The following is a 15684-nucleotide window of genomic DNA, read 5'->3' as shown; positions in this document are numbered from 1 at the left end:
CTCATGATGCTCAAATTTAAAACGTCTGGGGTGCATACTTCTGTTCATACACATGTCAAAGCCGCAGGCAATAGAAATGATGATAACACAACGATGGGCTAGACCTCGAGCCATAATTCTCAATACTCCTGGTCAAATCAGGGTGAGGTGCGCGTTTTGGGTGAATGTTGTGCCACCACATAAACTCACAAGACATTCTGCTTCTAACCTTGTTTAACCTCTTTGCCCTCCCTTCCTTTCTTCCAGCGAAAAATGACACGCCTGTATCAATACAACACAGTAAAATACTCCACTTCACTCCTAATGGAAGTCCTGCTACCCACATTTGTATTATTTTATTTTCCTCACCTGGGAATTTAGAGAGGAAGTGTCTTTTGGGGGAACTGCTCACAACTCATACAATTCAAAATATGACCAGGGGCCCCAGGTAAACAATGCAATTGTAAGGGATCCACATATAGCGAGTCACTGCTTTAATATTTATCAATGCATGATATTTTAAAAACTTACCATAAGTTCTTTAAGGTCAGATCTTACACTAAAAAGTAACTAAAAGTAAAATGCAAAACTACAAGAAGAAGTAGAACATAACATAAAGTAGTGATACTTAAATAAAGAACACGTACTAGACACTGAACTTAAATACAGTACATGTACTCCTGGTTTCTTCCTCCTCATCCTTTCACCTCACTCGCTCTGGGCTCCTGCTTCCCCCCGACGTTTACCAGTTGCTTGCATAAATAAATAAAGGAAAGCACATACAGGTAAAATTATTTCCAAGATACAATCTGCAGGGGGAGAAAAATGCAAACTTGCAGATTCTCCTCACAGAGATTTGTCACAGTGAATGACTGATGAGCGGGGACAGACAGTAAACAGGAGTAAACATGACAGTGGAAGCGAGTGTGTGTGTGTTTAGCTATGAGCACTGGACTTTAGCTGTTTCTCTTGATGTATTATTAACAAGCGGAGATATACAAGGAAACACTTGTCTTGTTTAGCATGCAACTAGTTATTCTTTTATGAAGGCGTGTCTTATTGATGACTCTGTTGTGAGCCCGTGATTTGTGGCCAAACAGAAGTAACTTTGATTCCATTTCATACTTCGGGAACAAAACTATGACCTTTTAAATACTTTAATTTTACGTGTTGTCACAGTTGGACCATTTAAACTGGACTAGTCAGATTATAAAGTTAGATATGAACGTGCATATGTGTAAGAACAAGTTTGGCTGTGGGAGGTGGTAAATCCAGGTTGTCACTGGATGTCACGTCTAATATCATCACATGGCCACTGGACTTCTATTATTCATAAGATCAATGTTGAGATTCAACCAAGCCTGATACAGGACAACCTGTCCTCCTCGGGCTCCCGCCCACAAGCCTCTCTCTCCCATCATTCCTCCTCGGTATTTAGGAGAAGATTATTTTCCCTCCACCTCACTATTTTCTGCTGAGATTGAGTTGTGAAAATGAAAACTGGGAGTGTTCACCTCAAGGGACGATAGTCTGTGAGAGACAGCAAGACAGACACTGGTGCCTCTGACACCTCCACCGACAGGACTGTAAAGCCAGAGGCAAAATGGGTGAAAAGAGAGGGGAAGAGGTGCAAGAAAAGAGAGGGAAGCAACGTGCTAGAATGTAGTGGCTCGGGGCCAGGTGAGTGTCAGACGCCCAACAATAACAAGGGAAGTGTGAACTCGTGCTACATGTCCCACACTTCCTAAGCTGTGTCTGAAATTCTCTAGTACCCTCCCTCAACATTTCCTACATGGTACACTTAGTTTACTCTGCAGTGAGCAGTAATCCAGACTTCAGACGCATAATTGCAAACTAATGCTTTATATACAACCATCAGCCACAGCATTAATACCACCTGATGGTTTTAGTGTTGTGGTGGACAGAGGTCAACATGTGACCACTTCCACACTATTGGACCATTGTCCTCTTTTAAAAGCTTTGCATACAGTTAAAAACTCATCAGTTCCATCCTTTCTTCATAAGTTCTCCAGTATAATCTTGAATTTTGATCATACGTTTATTATAATATACCTGTTTTTAAAGTCACACACACTTCTCCAGCCTGCAGATAATTTTAAACCTACCAACGTCCTCAGCTGTTCTCAACCGCACAATTAAAGATCCTCTTAACTTTTTGATAAATGTGAATTAAATTAAATAACCGTATATTTTTGTAGCATAAAGGAATGAATTCCATTGTGAGAACACTGATGACACTTGATAATCCATACATCTACCACCACAGTGAAATAAATAACCAAAGTAAGGCTGTTCAGTTGTAGTTGCTGGTAAACATGAGCTACCCGTGTCTCACTAAACATGCCAGTCTTTCAAAGCCACTACTTTCAAGTGCCCACAATGCCTCATCCATGAGAACTACAACTCAGAGGCCCTGGGAACTACAACTTCCACAGTGGTGTGACATCAATGTGTCTGCACCTCAGTCATCCTGTCTGTGACGTCTCTGCAGGACTGCGTATGTGATGGTTCGTCTGTGCGTGGACGCCAGAACACTGATGTCAGCACACACGCTGTGGCCGTGGTCAGCGGAGCTGGGTTGAGGTTTGGGCCTGAGCTGAGCTGCAGCAGCTGGAACAGACTCCCGAGGGAGAGCTGGGAAAGTGGCCACAAACCTCTCCCCAAAGGACTCAGATCTAGGGGACGACCCTGAGTGCAGCATGTTATTAGTGGATGTATTGTGATGCAGTTCTCCCTTTCTGTGTGCCACATTGTTCTACGTAGTCACTAAAATCATCTTGAGTCTGTATCACCGCGTGTGTGTAAGTGTGTGTGCAGCATTGCGCACAGGAAGCAGTGGTGACGCTCTCACACCGCCCACCATAGATATTACAATGGAAAGCCCAAGCTACTGAGCAACTGTACCCAATCCCCCCCTCTGCCCTCCAACAAACACATGGAAAACTACCATACTGCTGTCCTATGTTTGTACTGGGCAGCTGGTGGGTATATTCACTAATGCTGGCTCAATAATGGCTGAGTCAGGACACATTAGTTTCTGTATGTGTGTATCTATGCATGTTTGGGGACAGTGGAGAGATGATGGCAAAGCAAAAAGATGTACACACACTCATCTGCTTCTTTCTTGACACGTGTGAGGATAAACACTGATTTCCTTGACTGACGTTAACACAATGTTGAGTAAACACACACCCAAACTACTACACACACACCCCACAGCCGCATATACAGCACTACAGCTCCTGCCCATTCGGGTGCCCATAGGTACTAAGGCTGTGTCTCCAGCTTTCAAGGTTCAGGGCAGCCTGCGTTACAGATGTCCCATATATACACACAACACATACCTGTGTTATGGTTTATCAGCCTCTGAACTCTGTCACTTCTCTGTCATGCTGTTTTAGGGAAACAAGCAGCGACATATGGGTCTGACCAACAACAAAATCTCACATTTTCTTACACACTCACACTTAAGGCCAAGGCAAATAGGCGAAAATAAGTTGTCTGTGCAAACGTCCAAGCACCAACCCCGGCCTCAAGGGGCATTACACATCCTGTCAAAGATTTGTTCCCATTAAGAACAGTGCAAATATAATGAAGGGGCCTTTTGACTGAATAAATGTATTTATTTAGTCTACACAGTTAAAATTGATCTCGCCTGTTAGCTTGAAAAAGACAACATGATGATAAGATGCACTCTTGTGCAACCGTTGTTGTGTATTCAAGCAAACACCAAAACAGAATTAGTTTTTCTGTGAAGAAAAGTGAACCACTGTGAGCCATAGGCAGGGAAATTACAAAGAGCTGAGTATGAAACCAACACATTAAGGCATGACTAATAGCCAACTTTGAGCAAAGATGTTTAAATATTCTCACATGATGATGTGATTTTATGATGGTGTGAAGGAAACTTCATTTCAGTATCTGCCCTCGGGCTGATGAAAACATCGAGGACACCACAGTTATACGTGGAAATGTTTCTCTGAATGAATATTTGTCGTTCTTTTATGAACAAATGTGCAATTTGCTGTATTTTGATTTGTGTTTGTCCAGCATGAGACAAGAAACACACACACAGCACAGTGAAGCCGTCCAGAGGGGGCGGTCTTACATACAATACGTAAATCCTCTCCTGTACCAGAAACCTGATAGTCAGACGTAAGTTAAAGCAAAAACTTTAATAAAATAGTTCAAACTTCCTTCTACTCTCACATGAATAGACTGTTACTGCGGTTGTGAAAAAGAATTTTTATAACAGATGATAGTTCTCGAACTGGCCAGGTGCACAGAAATGAATGTGTGTAATCCATAACGCACTTTTTATCCCCTCTAATTATCTCACCTGCTTTTCCTGTCCTCTAATAGTTAACCCACCACAGAAACAGGGTTAGTCCCTGTGAGGTAAGCCTCTCTTCTCTTCTTTCATCCTAAGGAATGACAGATCTGTGACAGACAAGGAAAGAAAAGACAGGAAGCAGTGAGGGAGAGAAACGTCTTGAATGTACGGTGTGATGGCTGGAGGGTGGCTGAAGCAAAGAGAGGCCGGGTTTGTTTGGAACATGCTAGAGGATAAGGCGTGTTCCCTTTGGCAGCACAGTGCAGGGTAAATCCACCAATGCCATCTGATGCTTGTGTTTGTGACTGCGCAACAGTGTGTGGCAGATGCTGAAAAAAGATCTGACAGCTATAAATAGGCTGTGTGTTAAAGAGACGCGTTGTAAATATAGTGCCCTGGTGTGGTGTCACTTTACACCCACCCACACCCCCTTTTGGTCTCAGCCCCAGCTTCTACCGGACTCCTCTTAACAGTTTCATTATGCCAGAGTGCGTCATGAGCTCTGGAAAAAAGACACTTGAAAACACAGGAAGAAAGGGAGAAAGAAAGAAAGAAAGGAAAAGACAGGAGCTGGCAGCGGTGGAGCTGTGGGACACATTACGCTCAAGTTGTGTGTGTGCGTGTGTGTGTGTGTGCGTCAGTGATCTAATGTAACTGAGACAAGGCTTCCCCGAGTCCTCTGCTATCTGCCGGATTGAGAAGCCGGAACAAGAACATGAGAACCGACGAGAAGTATTGAGAGGGATGTGATTCTGTCATCTTCTTTCCATCCTTTCCTCCTCTCTCTGGCGTCTCCTTGCCTTTCCTCTTGTCTCCTTGTATCTCCTCTTCTTCTTCTCTGTGCTCTCATCTGCTGGACTCTTCATTTCCATTTGTCCTCTCTGCTCTCTTTGACGTCTTGTTCGTCTTTCCTATCTTCACTTCCCCTCAACGTCTCCTCTCCGTCCTTTCATGTCCATTCTCTTTCCCTCCCCTTTTATTTACTCTCTTTTCTTTTCTTCTCTTTCTGTCACCACAAACCTATTGAGAAAGTGCTGTGGTGTGTGTGTGTGTGTGTGTGTGTGTGTGTGTGTGTGTGTGTAAACAAACTTTCACTACTCACTGTGCCCACTCTGCTTTAACACTTAGCGTCTGTGTGTGTGTGTGTGTGTGTGTGTGTGTGTGTGTGTGTGTGTGTGTGTGTGTGTGTGTGTGCCGGTAAATTGCTCATATCGCAAATAAAATCCTTCCTATGACATCACACAGTGACGTGTCTTGACATTCAAATGTCCGCTAACTTTCTAGGGCAGAGTTTTAGTGCGTGTGTACTTGTCTGTGTGGTTGCACATCTGGCAAGGATTTTCAAGAGCTTTTTCCTCTTTGTTCCTTTTCAGCTTGAACAAGCGACTTCTTTTCTTCAACAGAAGAGTCACACACACACACACACACACTCTCTCTCTCTCTCTCTCACTCTCTCACGCACACACACGGAGACACACAAGCACACACACTATATGACGCAACAGCCACTGGTCATGTTCCCAAGGTCCTGTTCTCAGAGCAGTCTGACTGGAGGCCTTTGTCTGAGCTCACTTTAAAAATAAAACTGGAGCAGGGCTACCACACACACACACATACACACACACACACACACACACACTCACTCTTTGTGTATGAACTAGGCCTGACCTGAGGTGGAAAAGGAGCCCACTGCCAACTCATGATGCTGTTTAAGAGAAGAGTGTGTGTGCATGCGTGTGTGTGTGCGTGTGTGCATGTATGTGTGCTGCCGTGCTGTATCCGTGTGTGCTGTTCCACTCAGCCTCCTGACAGTGTAATTATGGGCTTGTGTAACACCCATGTGTATATGAGCACACACTCACACACACAAACACCTCAAACATGACCACACCACCTGTCATTTTACGGCTGTGGATGAAAACACGATCCCCCACAAATTACAGGACCAAGATTAAACTCGTCAAACTCTTCATAACTCCTGGTACATTGAAGAGACTTTCTGTTCTTACGGTCTTACTGACACTCCACAACACCCTGCATACAGCTGCAGCAACATCTGGCATCAGCATTTAGAAGGGGTACAGGAGAAAAATCTTAACACGTCACCACTGACAACTCAACATTTTATCACAACAATTTGTAGATAGGTGATAAAAAAAATGTTATGTTCTGTTAGAGGTTTGTTAAAAACGCTACAGGCAAAATCTTGGTTTATTGGGAACCTTATAATGTAAGTGACGCTGAATTTTAAACAGACTGTGTGTTGCAGCTATCTGTGTAGACCCTTGAGTGATCAGTTGTGAGTGGCACGTGGAGGACAAATAACTGTCAAATACTTAGTCTTGAGGCAACACTCATAGCTCTTCCATTCACTAATGCTTGTTCTACAGTAAACCAACAGGAACCAGGAGGAGTTTAGTGAACACTCATTCTGTTTTGTTACAGGTTTAACACTGAATACTGAGAGGAGACCTTTTGTTTTCTTGTGTTTTGAGACATTTGCTGACTGGCCATTTCAGATAATAGAGCATATTACCATCTTCTGGTGTGGTGATTATTTGTATGTTAGAGAGTTCAAAATGTAATGAGATAAAACCAATATTATCATTTACTCTCATTAATATAAATGGGACAAAGTAATAGAAACACTCATAGCTCAGCTCAAGTCAACATCATCACAACATCATACGACTCCTCAACAAAACCTGAGAATTGAAATTTGCCATTTCAGAACAGGTTTTCATCTGACAGCACTGGTATATCTTATGGCAAATTACCATTCAAACTATGTAAATTATCGTGAAAGCACCACAGGTACTTACATTTCCATCACGGGCATCCACAGTGGGATTCAAACCCTTCACTGAGCCATGTTTTACCCATTGAGGAACCCTGTGCAAATACATCAACACACACTTCATTAGCTTTGTCTACTAACTCTGAGATCTCAGTCCTTCTTTATTAGCTTCTACTCCAAAAACACCTCAGCCACAAATGAATCGCTGCCATCCTGAAGGATTCAAGTGTGTATGTTGCCAGCGAGCACAGATGATGCCCAATGAGAGCTCTCACAGCGGATTAGCAAAGCTTTTCTGGAACAGGACCCCAGAGTTCCACACCATTGATTACAGATGTGTTAAAAAGGAAAAGTAAATGGAGAGGCAACTGTTAAACCTGAAAATTCAAAGTGAAATTCCCACTTTTGATTTCCCTTCTCTATTAAGTCATGTGTATTTTTTGTTGATTTTTATGTCTTGTGTCATTTTTATCGCTTCCTACTTTTTTGCCCTTTCACACCGAGCCAGGGGAGGAATGTAATTTAATTTGACATTACAATAAAACCTCACACACTTTAATTTACTTAAATATTATATGCTTGCATGTCTGGTTTTACAGTCATGTGAACTCTAGCAGGTTGGTAATCAGGACACATCACAAGGCAAACCCTCCTCAGGACAGTCAGACACTCTCCAAGGGAACATCGAAGACATTCATGGGGGACACCTGCTGAATCAGGCGCTTCCACGCCACAGAGTGTGATGGAAACTCATCCACTAATATCAGCCATCTGTTTATTAGTGGCCTATACAAACACACTGATGTCTATTACTACTGTAACCTGGCACACTCACGCGCTGCTCTATAAATGCACACTCACGCGGTGGCAGTCACACACATACCTGATCTGGTTTCAGCTGCACAAACCTTCCCGGCAACACATTATACAAGAGAGCGCACTGGCCCACACATGCAGAATACACACACACACATTCACACACATGCTAGCTGGCCTTGGCTCTCAATAGTGTCCCGCTCATAAGACACTTGAAAGGACACCCCAGAGAGGGGTCCTTTTCACAGTAATAGTGCCCAGCAGCACTTAGTGCAGACCTGGTGGCTCTCTCACACTGTAGTGAAGGGGATGAGGGTTCTCAATTCCACGGCGGCCCACTCTTCTCTTCCCGCTGAGTGGGGGGAAGAAGAGTCTTTCATGGACACAGCACTCCACTGGCTGCACACTCACGCACACTCTAAGGCACTCACTCACCCGTCGTCCACTGTGGATTGCGAGATCTCAAATTTGAGTGAACGAGCAAGTGGGAATTGGATGAGTGTGAAATATTTCTGATTATATTCAGATGGTTCACACTCAAAATGCTGAAACTCAGCTGCAGCAACAACACGAGCTCATGAAAAACGCTCAATAAACACACAGAGATGGGTGTAAAAGTTTAAGGAAAGAGCAACGTAAAGTGTGTTATCAAGGTGTTGGTACCACCATGAACTCCCAGAGAAGTTTCAGCGCTGCTCAGCAGTGATTCGCTACGACTCTAAATAAGATATTTCCTCTTTTCATGATTTGATAATGGTGATGGAAAGCACTGTCTAAAGCTATATTCAGAAAGATTTTACAAAGGTGTGAGAAATACCACCCTCCCTCCTCAGCACTTCTTCAGCAGGTCCACTATCCAACAAAAACCTTAAACTTAACTTCCAACAACGCACTGTGTTGGTGCATCAAATGCGCGCAAGCCACTTTCCCGATATGTTGCTTTGGAACATGAGCACTGATGTTTATCACACACTTGTTAAAATGGATGACATCAATAACCGTCACCATAACTTTCCAGACCTATGAAAACTGTTAAACTGCTGTTTTGTGGCTGCTGTTTCAAACCTTTAAACTCTGGATCACATTTCATCATCAACACTGGTGCATGCAACAGCACACCCCCACCAACACATACACTTGTGCTTTAGGTAATGTAGTGTTCAGTCTGAAAACAACACATTAGAAATCACACGCTGCATATGATTCACATGTTTTCTACTATTTATGGATCTCCCATGACCTGTATGGAAGCATTATTTGGATTTGTTAATGTGCTACATGGAAATTTGCAATCCCAGGAACTCATTTGGGGGAAGAATTAAAAGCCCTTGAACTAAATTTAATATTGTAGTTTTAAAATACAAGAAACATTCCTGCAGTGGAAACAGGACTACAGTTCTAGTTGGTAGTATTACTGATACTACAACATACAAAGTGATATTTTGTAGAAAACTGTGCTTTCAACTGTTTGGAAGAGGCAATTTCCTGTTTAAACACCAGAAACCCAAGCTGTAAAAAGGCAGGGATGACCTCTGACACCCACTTTGAGCTCGGTGTCATCACCTAACAGTCAGTTGCTGAATGGGGTCAAATCTTTAGAGCTTTCTAGAAAGCCTGAGACTGTATAATGAAGTATGTTGTAGCAGTAGTTAGCCTACTCAATGAGATGTGCAGTAACCCAACTCTCCCAGCAAATGAAAACCTTAGAAACCCCTCGACCCTCTACCAGAGGATTCTGTGTTGTCTAAACACAGCCGAGTGCAGACCCTCAATTTACCCTCTACAGTGGAAAAGTGAACCTGAGAGCCTGTGGGTCAATCATGAGAGCAGCATGAAGCTAAGAGGAACTCTGGTGAAAACCCACCTCTCATCTCCAAAGTACATACTCAAGTTAAGTGAGACTCCATCTTTCAACAGCTTATCTGTTTTTCGCTCTCCTTCGATCTTTCTTCCTCTCGTGTCTCCTGAACATACTGTGCATATTTTGTTTCCGTTGTGGTATTCCCAGGAGTGACTGTATGTGCCAGTTCAGCATCACCAGTGGAATTCATCACTCGTGGTTCGGCAGAGCCAGGATTACAGCAGCATTCCCTGCCGCTCAGTCATGATGGAAATTCAACTCGTCCTTAGTAGATTTCTCAGCTTGTTGGACTATATGTGAGCCAGTGTGTTTCTTGGCTGAGGATCTAGACAGGATGAGTACAATACTAAGCCTTTAGGAATCGGGAAGATAGTTCCCGGGATGCCTGGAATTCCTTCCGGAAACCTTGATGTCTGACATAGAGGGTGAATTAGAGTCCAGCGCGTGTGTGTGTTTGAAACTGAGATTGAAAGTGTGAGTTACAGCTACTATCTTCCCCTCTCTCTCTTCCTTTTGAGGCCAGAGCCGGCTGTATCTACTCACGGGACTAGAATTATGGGACAGTTATTTGGAAAAGCCTATTATGGTATGAGGAGACAACACACCTCACTCCCACATGCACAAACACACACAAAGACAGAGACAGTTACAACATCGCAGGTGATAGGAATCAGGCTGTTCCAGTGTTATCAGACCAGAATGTGATGATGCTGTGGATTCCTCACATGCCTAAGTGGTCAGGTTTTTTCCTCACTATAGACAAGTGTTGCAGACAATAACCTAAAATCCAAAGTGCAATAAAAGTAAATCTCTGATCATTTGCCATTACAGTCATGAAGTCATGCAGAGGAAAAAAGAAAGTGGTTCACAGATGAAAGGAATGCAGAGGAAAAGAGAGGGACAGAGGCTGGATCTGTCAAAGTGGTGACACATTACAAATACGCACAGCCTTCCTTCATCCCTGTTACTATTATAGCTATTAGCTCATCTACGGAGGTTTGACATGAGAGATAAACAAATGTTAAAACCATGCCTTACAGGTTGATTCAAGTTCATTAAAACTTCTTTTCATCCTATTTTTAGCTACAGCTTGTTTGCAGTCATCATTCCTTATTTATTAGTGTTTTACACACCAAAGAATTTGCTGAAATCTAAAAAAAAAAACTACATTTATCAAAAGAAAAAGGTGTCAGATGATCAGATGGCGGGTTAACAAGTGGAAAGTTTGGCCAAACTATCTAAACCCTGTTATTTGGTGGTAGAAGAAAGTCAGCAGTAACCACTAACCGCACAGGAAAACTGGATGTGTATGTTTATGGTAAGGGCAGGTAAAAGTCTAAAGAGAAAGTTAATCTATATACTATAATGAATGTTTACTATTTGTTTATGTGTCGTGGGTGGCACAGTGCTTGTAGTGGTTAGCACCTTTACCTCAGTGAGTAGGTCAGCTGTGTGAAGTTTGCATGTTGTGTCCGTGCATGAGTGGTTTCTGTACTCTGGTCTCCTCCCAGGACATGCAGGTTGGGTTAACTGGTAATACGATGTCAAATTATGTTGTTATTTATGTTAAGAAGTGTTCAGTTACATATTTTCCTTCCAGTCTGGCTTAAACAGAGGTTTCTCCATAAACGTCCAACCAATCTGAAGCTTCTTCCTGTCTTCATTCACCCCTGTCTCTGTCACCGCTCCTCTGGCTTTATTTTTACTGGACTGTGATGTACACTGAATGATCACAACAGTCAATATGCACTTGCTTACAGGAGGGGGACCTTCTCTTTCTAAATAAGTGTGGTTAATTGTAAAGCTTCTCATGTTTATTAAGAATCCTTTTACTGATGGCATGATGTTCCCAGAGGTCAGCTATTAAGGGGCTTCTCCAGTTATGGAATTTGCATAATGTTGGGGGCTTGTGGGGCTTTAATAGCAATAATAAAAAGTTTGAAAGAGGCACAGGCCTAAATATCTTGTACAGTATGGAGCAATCTCCAAAAGTGATCATAGGATCCCATAATGCACAAAATAACATTGCTCCATTACTCTTAAGTTCACTTGAGTATCTGCAGCTTTGCATTAAAAAACTGGGATGGCATCATTACTGTTATGATAGGGTTCTTAAAGGATTATTACACTACTGGTTTAACTGTTAGCAATACCAACAATGGCAAGTAAACTGATCTTTATACATAAAATTGAAGGAGTCCCCCTTTAACTTTGTCAGTCCGCTGACACAATGGACATGGATCAGGTTCAGGTTCACCAGGCATGCACATCAGTACACCGGTATTAAAATGATGTCAGAGTGGCACACCTTGAGGAACGTTAGAGCAGTTAAAAGGGAAAGAACATGACACACACACGCACACGCACACACACACACACACACACACACACACACACACACACACACACACACACACGCACAGCTCACTGGAGAGTAACCAAGACGTGCAGTGGGCATTCCTCATCTCTGCTCTGAGCGAGGGACAATCTCGTCACCAAACACACACTACGGCAGAGTCAGAGCAAAGAAACATAATACATTTTACTGCATGTTGGCAAACAAGCCATCCATTTCTCCAATTCTGATTAGCTTTAAATCATCATGTGGCACATATTAATGCTTGTTTCCCACTGCTGGAAACTTGCAGCAGAAGAGAACAGTACCCTTGGGGTCTTTTTTCCATTTGTTGTTTAACGTAGCTTTTGCCATTTTCTTCTCCTCCTGGATCTGTGGTGTCAACATATTCTACTTTTCTACTTTCGGCTGAATATTTGTTTTTGTCTAGAATTTAGAAACAATGCCACCAAGCCCATTTTGCCACACCCAGAATGCATCGGAAAGAATCCCTCCATCACCATTTCCCACAACTCACCTACAGTGGCCCATGAGGCACAATAGATGCATTCAAGTATGAATAGCTGGCAGCCTACTGACAACTTGTGAACAGCGTGAAAAGATACTCCTAAATTCAGAGTCATTAATAATCTTTATGGTCAGTTTTATGCAAGAGCCTGCTTTATTTCAGTTTCTGCATCATGTTTCCCACTGAGTGCAACCTCCAACTATTGTACTGACATTTTTACTTCTGCAACTTAAAGACATGGATTCAAGTGCACAGAGAAGCAGAAACAGCTGACTGACAGGAGTGCACTGATATCGAGGTCAGTTTCTGTTTCCCCCCATAAATGGGCAGTCACTTGTGATGAATGCTTTGATCTCAAAATGACCTACTGATCATCAATGTGTATATCTGTGTGTGTGAGGGTCTGTTTGTGTGTGTGTGATATCTGTCACTTGGAGGCTTCCAGCACTATTATAACGAGCATACGGTTGGCGTCACACACAGCTCATATTAACCCTTTGGCTCTTTCTGTGTCTACAACATTGTGTAATTGTATCTTCTTCCTTGGCTTTGCAAACACATTTCTACTATGCGTGTCTTTGTCCACAGCAAAGCAATTTTCTAATGTAAGCGTTTACTCATATTTTAATGTCTGATTGTGTGCAGTGAGTCAGGGACAGAATGAGGCAAAGTCTTTGGCTCAGAGCTACAACTTGAGTGTCGCCTCACTCTCCTCATCTCCCCTCATCATCCATCTTTACCAAGTGTGCACCCTCCGGTTCCTGTCCTCAACTTCTGCGGTCAGTGCCTTGAGAGAAGTCAGCCATGCACCCAAAAAAAACTCCCTCGCACTCCCACAGCCGCTCAATAAGGACTATTCATTGCCTGCACTATAGGCACTAACAGAACAGAACATTGTGCTTACACACATTTATGCCAATGCATGGGTGAGCCAGAGGTGAACAAGAAATCCCAAGACATACCAATCTAATTTCACAAAGAAATTAACTGAAGAAAAAAATTCACAGAGACACAATGAGATGTTTCAACTGCAGCTTCAGTCTCTAAAGAACTGCAATGAAACATCCCAACGATCACAGACTCCCCTCCCCGCCCGAACCCCTCTCTCCTGGTAGAACAAGATCCATGAGTGGCTCGAGCAGATATCTAACCTGGCAAGCATATGTCTGCCTATGTGTGTGTGTGTGTGTGTGTGTGTGTTTGTGTGTGTGGTTTTCCTCAGGCTGTGCCAGAGGGGATACGTGTGTCTCGTCTGTGAGTCATAGGCATGGTCTGTGTCTGTGTGCGAGTCCATCAGAACATATCAGCATCAACATCTCCTAGTTCACCTCAGGCAGACAACACACACACACTCACTTCTTGCATTGTACATCGTTAAACCTCCCCAGGGCTGTGCGCTATCCCCCTACGTCCCCTCAAGCTGAATCTTCGGTTTCTCTCTTCCCTTCACTTTCCTTGTCAGACAGGCCGTTCACTCGCGCTGGACAACTGCTAGCATATGCTGCTGGCCGGGAAAACACAGGGAGTTGTCTGGGACTGGATAAACACTGCATAACACACATACACAATCACCACACACTAACTACAGTTTGTATAGATCGCACGTTTTCATGTTCCAATTTTGTCTTAAAGTTTTTGCGCCCACACACCTAAAAATTGTGCCGTTGCCTGCTGCAAGAAAACACTCAACACTGAGGTAAATAATGCTCCACTGTGATAGTCACAGCTCTGAAAACCCTCCAGTTATACAAATGTAGGAAGGAATAAATGATACTTTCCCTGCACAATATATAAATGGTTTTTACCAGAGATTTCACTTTTTTTTCTGCTTTTTCAAAATGTTTCAACATTAGAAATAAATGAAAGTAATGTCTCAGATGATAAATATAAAGCACAAATATAATCTCCTCTATGCAGACTAGGGAAAAACCAATTCTAAATGTGTATATTGTGATTTGGATTTTTTTAAATTGACACACAATGGAAACCTTTAAACACACTGTTTTCCAGGAAGCAACAAGACATGTGTGAAACACAAGTAAAAGTAAAGGTAAAACATTTGATTATAGAATGAAATAAAAAAAATGATGTGCAGAGACATAGACAATAAAGATAAAGGTAATTAGACAAAAGGAGTAAAGTGTGGAGACAGACAGGGACATGTAGCAGGAGACACAGACGGATACTGTACAAACAGGTAGGTGTAGAGACAGAGGGAGAACGAAAGAGCGGCTGACTGTGAAGTGGACAGCAGTGCTTCAGCAGACTATTTGCGCTGAGAGTCATTACCATTCTATGACACAGATGAATAGTACATTAGCATAAGAGGGGGGCCTGACATGACACATGACAAACACAACTAACTCGCTTGTGCTCTGTCACCTTTTCATGAGCTTTCCTCCGGCAAAAAAACGCAGCAGCGGCAACTCTTCCTGTTCGTCTGTTTATGTGGAGTATACACGTGAGTGTCTGACTTGAAAATCCAGAGCACAGTTCACATGAGAAGAGGACAGGACATTGTAGTCAGTCACCCAGCCCGAGACATGCAGGGTGTGCATGTGTATGTAGAAGAGAATAAAAGAGACTATAACAGCTGTGCAGAGCCTCACTACACGGTGAATGTTAGGTAAGAGCGTCTGTATGGAGTTGTGGCCTTGTTTGGAGTGTGCCTCATTCTGGTGTGTTGTTTAATGAAGAGCCTCTTAGAAAACACACATATCCACACACACTCACTACAAATGGTATCAATGCTTTTATAGCACTTGGAAAAGGAGCGCATGTTTGGAGGGTGAAAGCAGCATCATCCCAAGGTCTTCCATCCATTAATTGTTCTGCATTACAGTGAATAATTTCCAGAGTGTATATGTCTGTAATTATTACTGGCGTGTGAGTAGGGGTTTTGTGCAGGCGGGATTGTGCATGGGGTAAGACTGTTACCCTGACTTTCTGGTTCGCTCTCTGCAACTCTGCTGACTGAGCGGAAGTCACTTCTTGGCTTCTTCCTCATCTTTGT

General features: G+C 42.9%; 1 long non-coding RNA gene across 1 annotated transcript in view; it reads right to left on the bottom strand.

Moving 5' to 3' along the window:
- Positions 1-15684, bottom strand: part of LOC113170401 — a 39155-nt gene that overhangs the window by 3812 nt on the left and 19659 nt on the right. The gene's annotated exons all lie outside the window — the stretch shown is intronic.

Source organism: Anabas testudineus, chromosome 16 (genome assembly GCF_900324465.2).
Source record: "Anabas testudineus chromosome 16, fAnaTes1.2, whole genome shotgun sequence".
Classification (NCBI taxonomy): Eukaryota; Metazoa; Chordata; class Actinopteri; order Anabantiformes; family Anabantidae; genus Anabas; species Anabas testudineus.
The sequence above is the reverse complement of the archived record's forward strand: the minus strand, read 5'-3'. Positions and strand labels throughout refer to the sequence as shown.